The 12,922-nt window shown below is 39.7% G+C and overlaps 1 protein-coding gene across 11 annotated transcripts in view; it reads left to right on the top strand.

Moving 5' to 3' along the window:
* Window positions 1-12,922, top strand: part of APBA1 (amyloid beta precursor protein binding family A member 1) — a 255,799-nt gene that overhangs the window by 61,499 nt on the left and 181,378 nt on the right. For 2 of the 11 annotated variants that reach the window (XM_077148381.1, XM_077148385.1), the window contains exons 2-3: window positions 3,631-3,666; window positions 8,568-8,647. The exons of 7 other annotated variants lie outside the window; for them this stretch is intronic. The gene's annotated coding sequence lies outside the window, so the exon portion shown is untranslated. Of the gene's footprint in view, window positions 1-3,630; window positions 3,667-8,567; window positions 8,648-12,922 lie in introns of those variants that run through there. 2 more of the 11 variants (XM_077148387.1, XM_077148384.1) reach the window with 1 other exon arrangement.

The raw sequence follows: 12,922 nt of genomic DNA, 5'->3' as shown, positions 1-12,922 counted from the left end.
AAGCTTGAAACAGTCCAGTCCCACATAACTGGAACTAATTTGGGTTTTTTTATGTGAAAAAGAATTAAGTGTATATCTCGTTAATTCCCTGTGAGTTTGTGCTTAGTTACTTATAGTTAAACCGTCACTGTAACTAATAAAGATAAATTTGATGTAGGAATTCAGATGCCTGAAAAATAAAAAGCTTCCATATCAGTGATTTAAAAAATATGTATCGTCATCAGAACCCCAAATATAAATAGAAAAGAGGGAAGCTGCTGTGATTGAGTGGAGGTACCCAGAGTCCCATTAGTTCAGCTTTCCCTTCCCTCTACCGGGGCTCTGACACACCCCAGATGAAGTTGCTGCAGAACATAGTTTAGATATGAGTTGCTGCAGAACATAGTTTAGAAACTGATGTGCATGAACTTAAGGTCCCTTCCAGAGTTTAGGTTCTGGGAGATAAAGGTGGTTGCTGAGCTCACCTTGGGATGTCTCCTCACTTATCACCAAACCAGTGGATCAGGTATCTAACCTCAGTGTAGAAATGGCTAGGTTTAGCCAGAGGCTGATGAATTTCTAGAAACTTCAACCATCCAAAAATAATTTGTGAACCCAGAAATAAACAAAAAGTGCCCTTCAATAGGAAGGGAAGTAGTATGCATGCAACTTAAAATCTTTATTGTATGATTGACATGAGCTGCCCCCAGACTGCAGCCAAATGATTGAAAATAGCATACGAATTAGAGATCCAGTAATATTTCTATTTATTTATTTATTTTGCATGGGTAGGCACCGGGAATTGGACCCGGGTCCCTGGCACAGCAGGAAAAAACTCTGCCACTGAGCCACCATTGCCAGCCCAATATTTCTTTTTTTAAAAAATATTTTTATTGTAAACCTTAACAAACTATGCAAACATTCTTGACATACAAACGCTCTATACATGGTGTATAATTAGTGGCTCACAATATCATCACATAGTTGTGTATTCATCACCGTGATCATTTTTTTGAACATTTGCATCTCTCCAGCAAAAGAAATAAGAAAGAAAACAGAAAAAACTCATACATACCATACCCCTTCAGTAATATTTCTTGAGAAAGTGACATAGCCCTGAGCACTAGAGAACAGGTTAAATTAGATCATCTCAGAGGTCTTTGCCATTCTAACAAACTATGATTCCATTAATTACCAGGAATGCAGAAGTTGGAAACTAGGTAGGTTTTTTTCATTATGCTTTGAAGTCCTCCATAAGCACAGATTCCCATGGAAACCAAGTAGAAGAGGGAAGAAAGGAGATGGAAAATATTAAATACCAAATATTTCTTTGGCTTACTACCTGCTTGATGGTTAATGGTAGATCTCAAGCCTGAGCACTCAGTGGCAGCCTTTGTATGAATTTTGTTAATAATGTTAATAATAGTTGTCATTAATTGCATGTTTACTTCATGCCAGGCTTTGTACTAAGTATATAATAACACATTTCTCAGTTAATTTTTACAACTAAATTGTAGTAATTATCCTGTCCACAGGTGAGGGAATTCAAGTCCAGAGCAGTTAGGTAACTCACCTCACCACATAGTAACAGGAAAACATCATTTTGGTCTCTTGTCAGACTCAAAGCTTGTGCTCTTCAGAACTGCTTGTCCACCAGAAAATATTATATGATTGCTTTGGGTAATGCGTGCTCATCAGAAAAGAACTGAAAGTGTTAGATGGAAAGTGTTTCAGAACTCTTTGGGATACCAGTTTGATGAGTTTTTCCTATTCGTGTTTTGTTCACCAGAAAACCCAATCATATTATCATACGGAGTACTCATTTTGTTATATGTTATTACAATCTCCCAGCATAAGATAATCCTATAATATAATCATGTTATTGTCTCCAATCATATTTTATTCACCACCACCACCCTGCCTCTATAATGTTATCCAAATAATTTTATGTCATTCTCCCTCATCTTTTTTTCTCACCCCTGATTTTTCTCACATTTCTTGGTTTACATTTCTTCTGATCATTTGTCCATGGGAAACAGTAATCCAGATAGATAAGGAGGACTGTTCATATAAGGGCTAGGATGAATGGGCACCCGAGCACTTGCTTGTACGCCCTTGTCCCTTATGACTCAAAATGTGGTCTGCAGACAGCAGAATCACCTGGGAGCTTAATGAAAGTGCAAACTCTCTGACACTGCCCCGGCAATGAAATCAGAATCAGCATTTTAAAGACTCTCATGTAATTTTAGGCACATTAAGGTTTGAGAAACAGTGTTCTTGTCCATTGCTGTAGCCATAATGTGGCACAGATAATCCCAAAGACAAGGGAAAATCCAAAAGCCAAGGGGGTACGATGGGCAGAACCAACAGGAAGAAGATCCTATGGTCCAGCTTAGGAACGTGAGAAGGAAAAGGCCAAGACTTTCCCCAACATAAATAAAGAAACTCTATTTTTTCTTTACTGTGAACTCTAGCACCAGAAGATCTAACACCTCCTTTGCTATGCAAATACAATAAAAATATATTTAGTCTAACTTAAAACTATAGAAAGTTAAGTAAAAATTGGATAATAAATGTCGTGAAGGTCATTTAGGCAGTCATTTAAGAGAACTTGAATGAACAAAGTTATTTTCGTAAGTAATGAGTTCTTTGGAAATGAAAAGAGCTGATAAAGAAAAAGGTTTCCTTTTTGAAAGGTTACTTTGTATTTTGTTTATTTACTTAATTTTTTTTTTTAATCCTAGCCCTGTTATCCATTTTGGCTTTCATTGGAGTCAATATGAAAGTGAAAATATTGACCTCATCTGAAATTTCCTTTCAGCAAATGGTCAAACCTTTGTTTTCATCTCCATTATTTTCTAAACTGGTACATAGAAATAATGTTTGTGCTTTAGGCATATGCTAGCAACTTTAGCCTCCAGTACTTTCCTGATCCATGTATTACATCTGCTCTCTCCTTACACATGAATGTCAGCTCTTTACCCTCTCAGGGTCCCTTTCACATTCTTTTGGTTGCTTGTTGACAGTTGTTTGATAATTCTTTCGTTATAATTCTTTAAAGAATTTTCGGCTGCTTGTAATTGGATGAGATCTAAGCCAGTGAGATATCATAACTCTGCATTTCTCCTATCAAAGCAACCCCGTATTATGTACTGATAATATATCAGTGGTGTGACTAGTATAAATACCAGTTCTAGAAGAAGAAATGTCATGCTTTCTGGAGATTATAAATGACAAAGATAAGTGCAGGTATATTTATATCAGCTTCCAAATATTCTGATAAGAAGAAAGAAATGCAGTTTTTTATTTGACTTAAATGTGTGAATTTTTTAAATTTAATAAAAATTAATACTTAACTTTTTAAAATTAAAAATGCAGACTCTTGGGCTTTATATTTTAAAAACATTATCTTTGGAAATATTATGGAGGAATAGACACTTTAATGTCAAAGGTTTGTTTCTTCTAACAGTTATAATACTCTGCAATATTTGAATGACTAGTAAGTTTCTGTTCTAGTTTGCTAACTGCCAGAATGCGATATTCCAGAAACGCTCAGCTTGTAAATGGGGGAATTTATTAAGTTGCTAGTTTACAATTCTAAGGCCATGAAAATTAAATTAAATTAACTTTTTTTTTTTTTTACATGGGTAGGCACTGGAAATCGAACCCAGGTCTCTGGCATGACAGGTGAGAACTCTGCCACTGAGCCACCGTTGCCCACCCTAATTTTAATTACATTTAATTAATTTTTAATTCTAATTAAAATTACAGCAAGTCTATAAAAATGTCCAAATTAAGGCACCAACAAGAGGTTACCTTCACTCAAGAAAGGCCGTTGACGTTCAGGTTTCTGTCTCAACTGGAAAGGCACATGGCGAACATGGTGGCATTTACTAGCTTCTCTCCAGGCCTCTTGCTACCTGAAGCTCCCCCAAAGGTGTTCTCCTTCTTCATCTCCAACGGTCGCTGGCTAGTGGACTCTTCCTCCTGGCTCCGTTCTACAAAGGGACTCTCTCCCAAATGTTTCCTCTTTTAAAGCATTCCAGTAAACTAATCAAGACCCACATGGAATGGGTGGAGTCACATCTCCCTTTATTCAAAAGTTCATAGCTACAAGTGGGCAAGCCACATCTCTGTGGAGATAATCTAATCACATGCTGAATAGGGTTTAAGAGAAATGATTCCTCCCACAAAATTGGATTAGGATTAAGCCGTGGCTTTTCTGGGGTACATAAATCCTTTCAAACCAGCACAGTTTCATATGTGGCATTTTATAGCACTTTTTGGGTGCATAATCCTTTATCATTTTACTTCATTTAATTTGATAAAATGCCGGAACATTCCTATGTATATATATATATATAAATGCTCAGTTCCTGTTAATGTACTATAGTCATATTTACAGTTCACTTTTTAGGTTCAGGACAGTTTTATTCTTAGCAATATTAGGAAACACTTACATAAGAAACCACTTTCTTTGGCACTGAAATAATGGGCTTTGTGACCCGTAAACATGAAGACGTCATAAAATATTGTGCCTATAAGACGTGGAGACTTCAGTTTTCTATTCTGCATTCTAATAGGGGTAGTTTATGTAAATAACTGTCTAATTATCCAAAATGAGGAACGTACCTACAAAAAACATCACTCTTACGAGGAAGAAAACATAACTCAGAATAGATTTTGTAAAATGGACTAGAGCAGTGCTCAAATAAGGTGAGAACTGGGCATTGTTATTAAAACACCCAACACATCAAAGTCAATTTGTACCAAGGATCTGGCATACATATGTTGACTACTTGTGTTTTGGGCACTCAAAAGAAGTGGCAGACATGGCCCTTGGCCTTGAGGATATATTTAATCAAAGAGGCTGGACATCCTATACATTAAGACATTTAAGGGCATACGTAAACTGTGTGTTTTTGAAAGTATAAATTCTTATTCCACTGGAAGAGTTTTGTACTGATTGTCGGCCCAGGAATCTGAAGAAGACTAGATGAAGAAAAAACATAAAACTAAAGCGAAGAAAAAGTTAAAAAAGAAAAAAAAAAGGCGCATAGAGGGAGAGGGAGCTGTGGTTTCCTTGAAAACATTAGGACTTTAAAAGGGATGCTCTGCCTTGAAAACAGTTAGCATCATGAGTTTAATGGGCAGTGCATTCTTGCCCTCTGAGAGTCCTGCTCCTGCTTTAGGAGGGCAGCAAGGCAAATTTTCACCTCCTCTTACAGTTTCCGATAGATGGAATCATGGCAACAATTTTCTTCACGCATCTGCTCAGGTTTGATTTGGCAAAAAAAGTTTCAGGGAAAAGCCATTAGCTTTCTCTAAGGATTTTGATATAACTATCGAGTTTGGAAGCAGATCTGGAGACTAAAACATGCAGGATATTCTGCATTGCCCTTTAGCTGCTGTCTGCATGGCGCTCGGGGAGCAGGAACCACTGGCATAGGGCCGGAGTCACGTCACATGCTCCCACCCACCCCACCCTACCCCACTCCCACCCCCGCCCACTTCCACCCCCACCCCCACCGCAGAAGCCAGGAATGAGAAGCCAGGAAAGCACAGCGTATGCGCTTGTCCAGAAAGACTGAAACAATTAGTAGACATTAGAGCAGGATTCTCTGTCTGGAAATTGAGTGTGATTATTTCTCCTTCATTGTGTGCAGCATCCCTTTGAGATCATTTGGAGAGGGATTTTGTCAGATTGGAGAATTGTGATTAATGGTGAAGGCCTTGTGGAGCCAGCCTTGAGGAATTCATTATCCTCAGTTGCTTTCCCATCTGCGTGCTGGCACGGATTGCTCGGTGCTGGAGCTGAGAGACCTTCAGAGCTGTGAGCTGGTCCACCCCCTTATTTTAGCTGATGAACAAATAGACCCAGGAAAGGTAAAGGGCTTATTCCACAGCGCATAGGAAGTTGGCCCAAAGCCAGGACCAGAACTGAGGTCACCTGAGTCCACAGGATACTGTTGTCCAGCTAACACAATGCCACTCTGTCGGCCACTCAATTCAACAGCTATTTATTGAACTTTACTATAGCTGCCAGAAACAGGGCGAATCACCCACATGGGGGATGGGGAAGTTATGAGATGGGCAAAACGTGGTCTCTCCATGAGAAGCTCATAGTCTGGGAGGGAGGGAGACAGATTACCACACTGATAATATTTCTGGTCATTTTTTTTTTCATAAAAAGAATGAGCACAGATATACACAAAGGAAGTGCACATGGCCCAGCCTAAGAGTTTTGGAGGAGTTTCCATTTGAGCTAAGGTTTATAGGCTTGGCAAGGGTGAGTCCAGGAAACAAAGGCAGAAAGCATAGTCCAGAAGAGAGAGCAGCCTGCACTTTCCCTACCAAACCAATTCTCTGTGGTCCTTGTTGGGGGTTGAATTGTATCACCAAAAAAGATATATTCAAATCCTAATCCTGGTACCTGGGAAAGGATGACCTTATTTGGAAATAGATTCTTTGCATTGGAGTCAAGTTAAGATGAGGTCTTACTAGTTTAGGGTGAGCCTGAATCCAATGACCGATGTCCTTATAAGAGGAGACACGGAGAGAAACACACACTGAGGGAAGATGCCCAGGTTAAGGCAGAGGCAGAAATTGGAGTGCCAATGCCTTGATTTCAGACTTTCAGTCTCCAGAACTGTGAGGGAGTAAATTTAAGCCACCTAGTTTGTGGTGTTTTGTTAAGCAGCCCTAGGAAACTAATGGAGCTCTATTGAGAAGCAGTGTGGCCTACACCTTTAATTCAGGAAGCTCATTTCTCTCAAAATTTGGGCAGAAGGTGCGGTGAGTATTTTGAATTATTTTTTCTATTTCTTTGAGTGGGAAATTGATCTTAAATGTTTGGAAAGCGAGAAATAGAAAAACCAGTCCCAGTTTGAATTGCTTGAATTTTATTCAGTCCAGATCACAGATATTCCTGCTCATGATTTGGCTCTGTTTGGAAGCTCCCTGACCCTTTTTGAGGTCACAAAAATGAATTAATCCAAATTCACAGAATGAGTTTTAGCTTTAATGCCCCAAAGACTACAGGAACCTTAAAGATTGAAAACATTATAAAAGCTGTATGCTAAGACACCCCCTGCCCCCAGTTTCTGGTGAGTTCATGCCCAAATCTTCTCATGATGTACCACACACTCCCATCGGTATTGTGTCTGAGTACCTATAAAAGAGGAAGATGAACCAGTGGATTGGAATCCTTTTGATATTTGGAATAAAGGAATAAGGAGGCAAAAGTGTAGAGATAAGAGAATTGGAGTGGAATCTTTCTGTGTTTTGGCCTAGCCTCTTATGTTAGTTGGCCCTTTCCTATGAGCAATGGAACGAAGCAACAAACAGTAGTTGATCAACTTCTAAGTGTGGAGCTTTGTGTTAAGTGTTTTGGGGATATGAGGAATGAAAAAATACTGTCCTTCCCCCTCATGCATCTTATATTCTAGTTTGGGAGCTATGACACATTTTGTGACAAGGGCTTCTGCCATAGAAGGTCAAATCTAGTTATTTATTAAGTAGTCATGTTACTCTTGGCAAGTTCCCCTTCTACATCTGAGCTTTAGTTTCCTTGACTTGTAAAATGGGACACTAGTTGACAGAGTTGTAGTGAGATTAAATTATTTAATCTCTGCAAAGCACCTAGCATAATGCCTGACATATAACACATGCTCAGTAAATACTCACAGGCATCACTATCATTGTCACTGTTTAGAGACACAGCTGTGTGGTGGTATCTACATTGACATCTCCACGTGGGTGTTGAACATGTCCAAGGTGAAAGGTCTAATTATTTTCCTCCCAAAGTGGTTCTTTTCTCATCTTTACCATATGATTAAATGACATTACCATTTATCCAAAGACTTAGGAGACATCATTTTTCCTCTTCCTTAATATCCAACCAACCAGGATGTTTTGTCTGTGCTACCTCCAAAATATATCATGAATCTGTCCACTTATTTTCCATCTCTGCTGCCACCACTCATGCCTAGAATATTAGACACTTCCATTCTCCCACTGTCGCTAAGCTCCAGTAACACTGGCCTCCTTTCTGTTCTGACGACATGATAAGCCCCTCTGTGTCTCAGGGTCTTTTCACTAGCTGTTCCATTTACTAGGAGTGTTCTTTCTTCCACCCTTTACCCAATGACTTCTTCCATTGCAAATCAGGTTCCTGTTCAAATATCATCCCCACAGAGGGGCCTTACCTGACACCATCCCCACTCCATCCGCTGCCCCTCAGTTTCTTGTGTCACAGTACTCTGTTTTGTTCCTTCTAAGACTATCCCAAAGTTTGCTGTAAAGGGAGAAGTAGGTATTGGGGATCTCATATTTTTTGGGAGGGGCTAACATTATTTCTGCTAATATTCCTTTACCTGGAGTTTATTCTCAAAGACCCAACCTAACTGCAAGGGAGGCAGGAAAGGCAGTCTTCTTGTGTACTCAGGAAGAGGAAGTAGTGTGGTGCGCACTTGTCATTAATTCTGCCACAGCTCATGTAACTGAGAGTGCAAGTATGTCGCTCGATCTAGATACTCAGTGACACCACAATCCAGTTTTCCTCTCTCCATCTCTGTATTCTCTTCTAGGTTGTCCACAGTCTCAGACAGGCTCTCCTCTCACTGAAGCAAGATGGCTGCAGAGGCTCCAATCCTTACTGCCATGCGTGGTAAATAGTGAGAGTCTCTTTTCCATAAGTCACAGTGGAGTGTTACTGACTTTGATTGGGTCACCTTTCCATCACAGGTCTGATTACTGTGACCAAGAGAATGTGACCTATTGATTATCTTAGACCAGTGTTGTGTTTTCCACCCTTGGATTTGAGGAAAGAAAGTGAGACATTTGAACCACAGTGGACCAAGATTGGGTTAGGGGTAGGTCATGAAAGAGTTCTTAGAGGAAGTAGGATGAGATAATACCAATCACACATAAAAAAAAAAGTCGAACATCCACTACAACTTACAGCTCATAAGATTTATTGTACAATCTACAATTCTAAATACTCCCCAACTTAGTTCATCTCAGGATCAATAGGCCGCATTTTTTGAAATTTTTTCCTTTTCTATACATTCAGCAGCAGTGGTCTTTACCAGAAGTACATGTTCTGTCACAACTTCTTTTGGAAGTACATGGAATCTATTGGTTCTTTGCTTTGTCTTGTTTAAGCCTGAATTTTTTACTGACTAAGGATGGATCTAAGTGTTTTGAGCTGTTAGTTGTAATGGGCAGCCAGTATTTCCCTTATATCACCCCACCTCTGATTAGTTTATGGAGATTGCAGTAATAGCTCACAACAAGGCTGAGGGTAAGATTGAGTGGCTGAAGTAAGAAAAACGTCATCAGAGAGAGGAACTTAGGAGTAATAGTGTTAGTGGGATCACCTACACATATGTTAAAATCAACCAGAATTATGACGGCAGGGAAGGAATGAGGACCCAATGAATGAGGTTGGATGACCCAGAGATTGCTGGATGATGAAACAATGAGGTGAAGTGGGTGATGAATAGTCTAACAAGGTGAGTGTCAAAGCTGACAGAACAAGAAGAGAATGGTGTGGAAACAGCAATGAGGAGTATATAAGACACTAACTGTAGCCCTGGATACAGGAAAACAAAGGCAGTGGTAAAGAAAATCAGATACCATTTGAGAACCCTACATAGGAAACAGTGCTGTCCTGGGAACACCAGGTTGTGGTTCTACAAAGATGAAGAGAATGTTCGGTGATTTATTTTCACATCCTCTATCCAGAAACCAATTTATCAGTTATGGGTTGAATCAACCAGAGGCCACATTCTGTTGAGGAAGTTCATTCAACAAATACTTGTTGGGACCAAACAGTGGTCCAGGCCCTGTTGAGCAGATATAGCATGAGTAAAGCAGACACAGTGCCTGCCTTCAGGGAGTTTACAATCAGATAAATATAAAAATAGAAATTTTGACAATAAAAAGAGATGTGCAAATGTTCTGAGCATAAAATAGGGAGATCTGATTCTGGGATGATTCTGTGTGGGTGCGGGGTGGAGTTGACAATCTGGACACTCCTACTTGGTACTGTAATGGCGAAGTTCTAAAAGTATACTGGTCTGTCTTCTTAGTGGTCATGGCACATGGGTGTGGTGTTGAGTGATAACTCCAACTGCTTGTACCAGCAGAAATCCCGTCGAGCAACCACAATGAGGGTTTAGGAGCTCCATGAAAACAGAGGAAGGTCATGGGTCAGATAATCAGTGATTGTGGCTACATTCTACAGAGCAGGCATATACATCCATGAGCAGTTTAGAGACAGGCCCACCTTAGAAAATGCTGGGAAAGACTGCCTACAGGAAGGACATCCCATGCCTAGGATAAATGAGAAACTGGATTTGGATTTCTGGGACATCATGAGCAGGAGAAAGGCAAGTAGTCTCCATCCTAGGAGTTCTGTAGTGCTCAGCAGGTGACCAAAATGGGCTTTGGTATAGAGATTAAGGTGGGAATCCAGTCACCAGAAGTGGGTCATCAGTTGGCAACCAAATCTCATGAACAAGAAGGAGACCCACTTTTCAGAGCACAAGTATAGGTCAGCAATGGTCAGGAGTCCCTGGATGTCCAAGCAGAGCTCTAGATATCCCATCAGTGGTCAGAACTAAGATCTGGGGACCTGGCTGGGCTGAACCTGTAGCTGGGGATCAGATGGCATCTTTGGGGCCAGGGGAGAGATGCAGAAACTGGGGACCAAAGTCAGGGCTGGATCAACCTCTCACGTGCTCCCCTTCTCTCCAGGGTACTTTTTTTCTAGGCCAGCTTCTGACCCTGGCAGGAATGGAGGAAGGTGGCATACACCCCTTCCCTTGTGCCCCAGGCTCTTCTCTTCATCTCTTCTACTTTCATTCACAGTATCCTAGCAGAAGATTGGGGTCAAGTAGTTGAGTTAGCAGGGCTAGCTGTGAATGTTGAATGTTGGTTCATTAACCATTTTATTCTTTAAATCTTTCCCTTATGCTTTTAGTATTTTAAGGAGCAAATGACTTTGCAAGGGCAAATTTATTAATTAGATATGGTATTGTGATCCTGTGACATAATACTATGTATTTACTTGTTTGTTGCCAACCTCACCTAAAAGATTATCAGCTCTTCAAGGGCAAGAACTTTGTCTTGTTCATTGCTGAGTCCTAGAACAGTATTCATCGTGTAGTAGAAACTCAACATGTTTGTTGAGTGAACTAATGTGAATAACTGAATAAGCAAGTGAATATTCAATTTTAGTGGACTTGGATAACTCTATTCTGTCCATAGATACATATAATGAAATAATTCACAGTTTTAAACTAGGTATCAAAAAGCTCCTCTGAATATCTATAGACAAATGATGACTAATTCATCCTGGATAATAAGTGATCATTCCTTTATTTTCTTGACTATTCCAAGAGTAATTCAGAGTTTAAAGTTGATTCAAACTTTGGCCCTTTCCTACAAGAGAAGAAATGTGAGGTTTGCTTTTTTGTACCTATAATCAATGCATAATGGATTTTACTTCATGGAAAGGGTATTATTTCCTCTTTAAAATGGACCCAGAGTAAAGTTTGCTAAATGTATTGAGTGTTTACTGTGTGCCTACACTACTCTACTAAGCCTTTTATGTGTATCAATTTATCTCTCTAACAGTTTCATGTGGAATTATTTTTACTGTTCTCCTTTTACATGTGAAGAAATTGAGATAGTAATCTGAAGTTAAGTAACTTGCCAGAGGTTACACTGATGGGGACTAGAGGAATCAGGAGCATTGTTAACCACTAGGATCTACAGCTTGTGTGGTACTCTGGTAAACATCACACAAGCCTTCATTTATTTATTTATTTGGCATGGGCAGGCTCTGGGAATTGAACCCGGGTCTCCAGCTCAGCAGGCGAGAATTCTTGCCACTGAGCCAATATTGTACCACCCATTCTTCATTTATTGAGTGGATAGAGGGTGAATATATTATTGACTGAATACAGAGTGATAAGACATATTGTCACGTCATAGGTTTCTTGCGAGGATCAAATATGTTGGATTCATGTAAAACACTTAAAACAGTCTCTGGCACATGGTAAGCACTCAGCCTTACCGTCGTCATCCACCACCACCACTATCCTTTAGAACTCAACAGATTTGTCTAGAAACCAGCATGGATGAATAATATTTGTTGAGTTTTTATTGGGGCTCAGTCAGTATTTTCTTTCACTGGCAGAAGTTGGAAGAGAGACCTCCGTGACATTAAATGAAGTTTTTTAGCAAACACATAAGAAGGGAGTGTGACTCACTGCTGGAGAGATTGCAGATCTTAGCCAGTCTTCAACTAAACTGATAGGAAACTATTTTTAAAAGCAGAAAGAAAATGGCTGACATACATTCAACACTTACTGGGTGCTGAACTCTGTACTAAACACTCCACATGGATTACTCCCTTGAATCCTCATTGTAGACCTTCAAGAGTAGGCACGCTTGCCCACATTTGGGAGATGAAGAGGAGGAAGCTAAGTGCTTCCCAGTGCTCCTCAGCTGGCTGGTGCACACACTACAGAGTGATTCAGCAATACCACACACCACAAACGACATCGGGATAGTTCATTAGGTGGGAGGAGGTCAGTCATGAAAATCGCTGCTAGCTAAGGCTTTCTATGAAGCTCAAAGCCTAGTTAGAATGGAAACCCTGGTAATTTTTTAAACTACATAATTAGAAATCTCTTTTAAGGTGATTTTTTTTTCTCTTTTAAATCCCATTCACATGCTGGGTAATTTTCTTGAGCTAGCTCTAATAGCACCATTTTAGTATAATTACTTGAGATATAGAAGCTTAAGAGAGAATTCTAAGAACAGTGTCTGGTTGATGATATTTTGTAGTGCAGTAATAGATTTTTTTTTTTTTAAATCCCAGTTGTCAAAACCTTTACTACCCAGAATTTCTATATTGGCTGTTGTATAT

Source organism: Tamandua tetradactyla, chromosome 2 (assembly GCF_023851605.1).
Source record: "Tamandua tetradactyla isolate mTamTet1 chromosome 2, mTamTet1.pri, whole genome shotgun sequence".
NCBI lineage: Eukaryota > Metazoa > Chordata > Mammalia > Pilosa > Myrmecophagidae > Tamandua > Tamandua tetradactyla.
The sequence above is the reverse complement of the archived record's forward strand: the minus strand, read 5'-3'. Positions and strand labels throughout refer to the sequence as shown.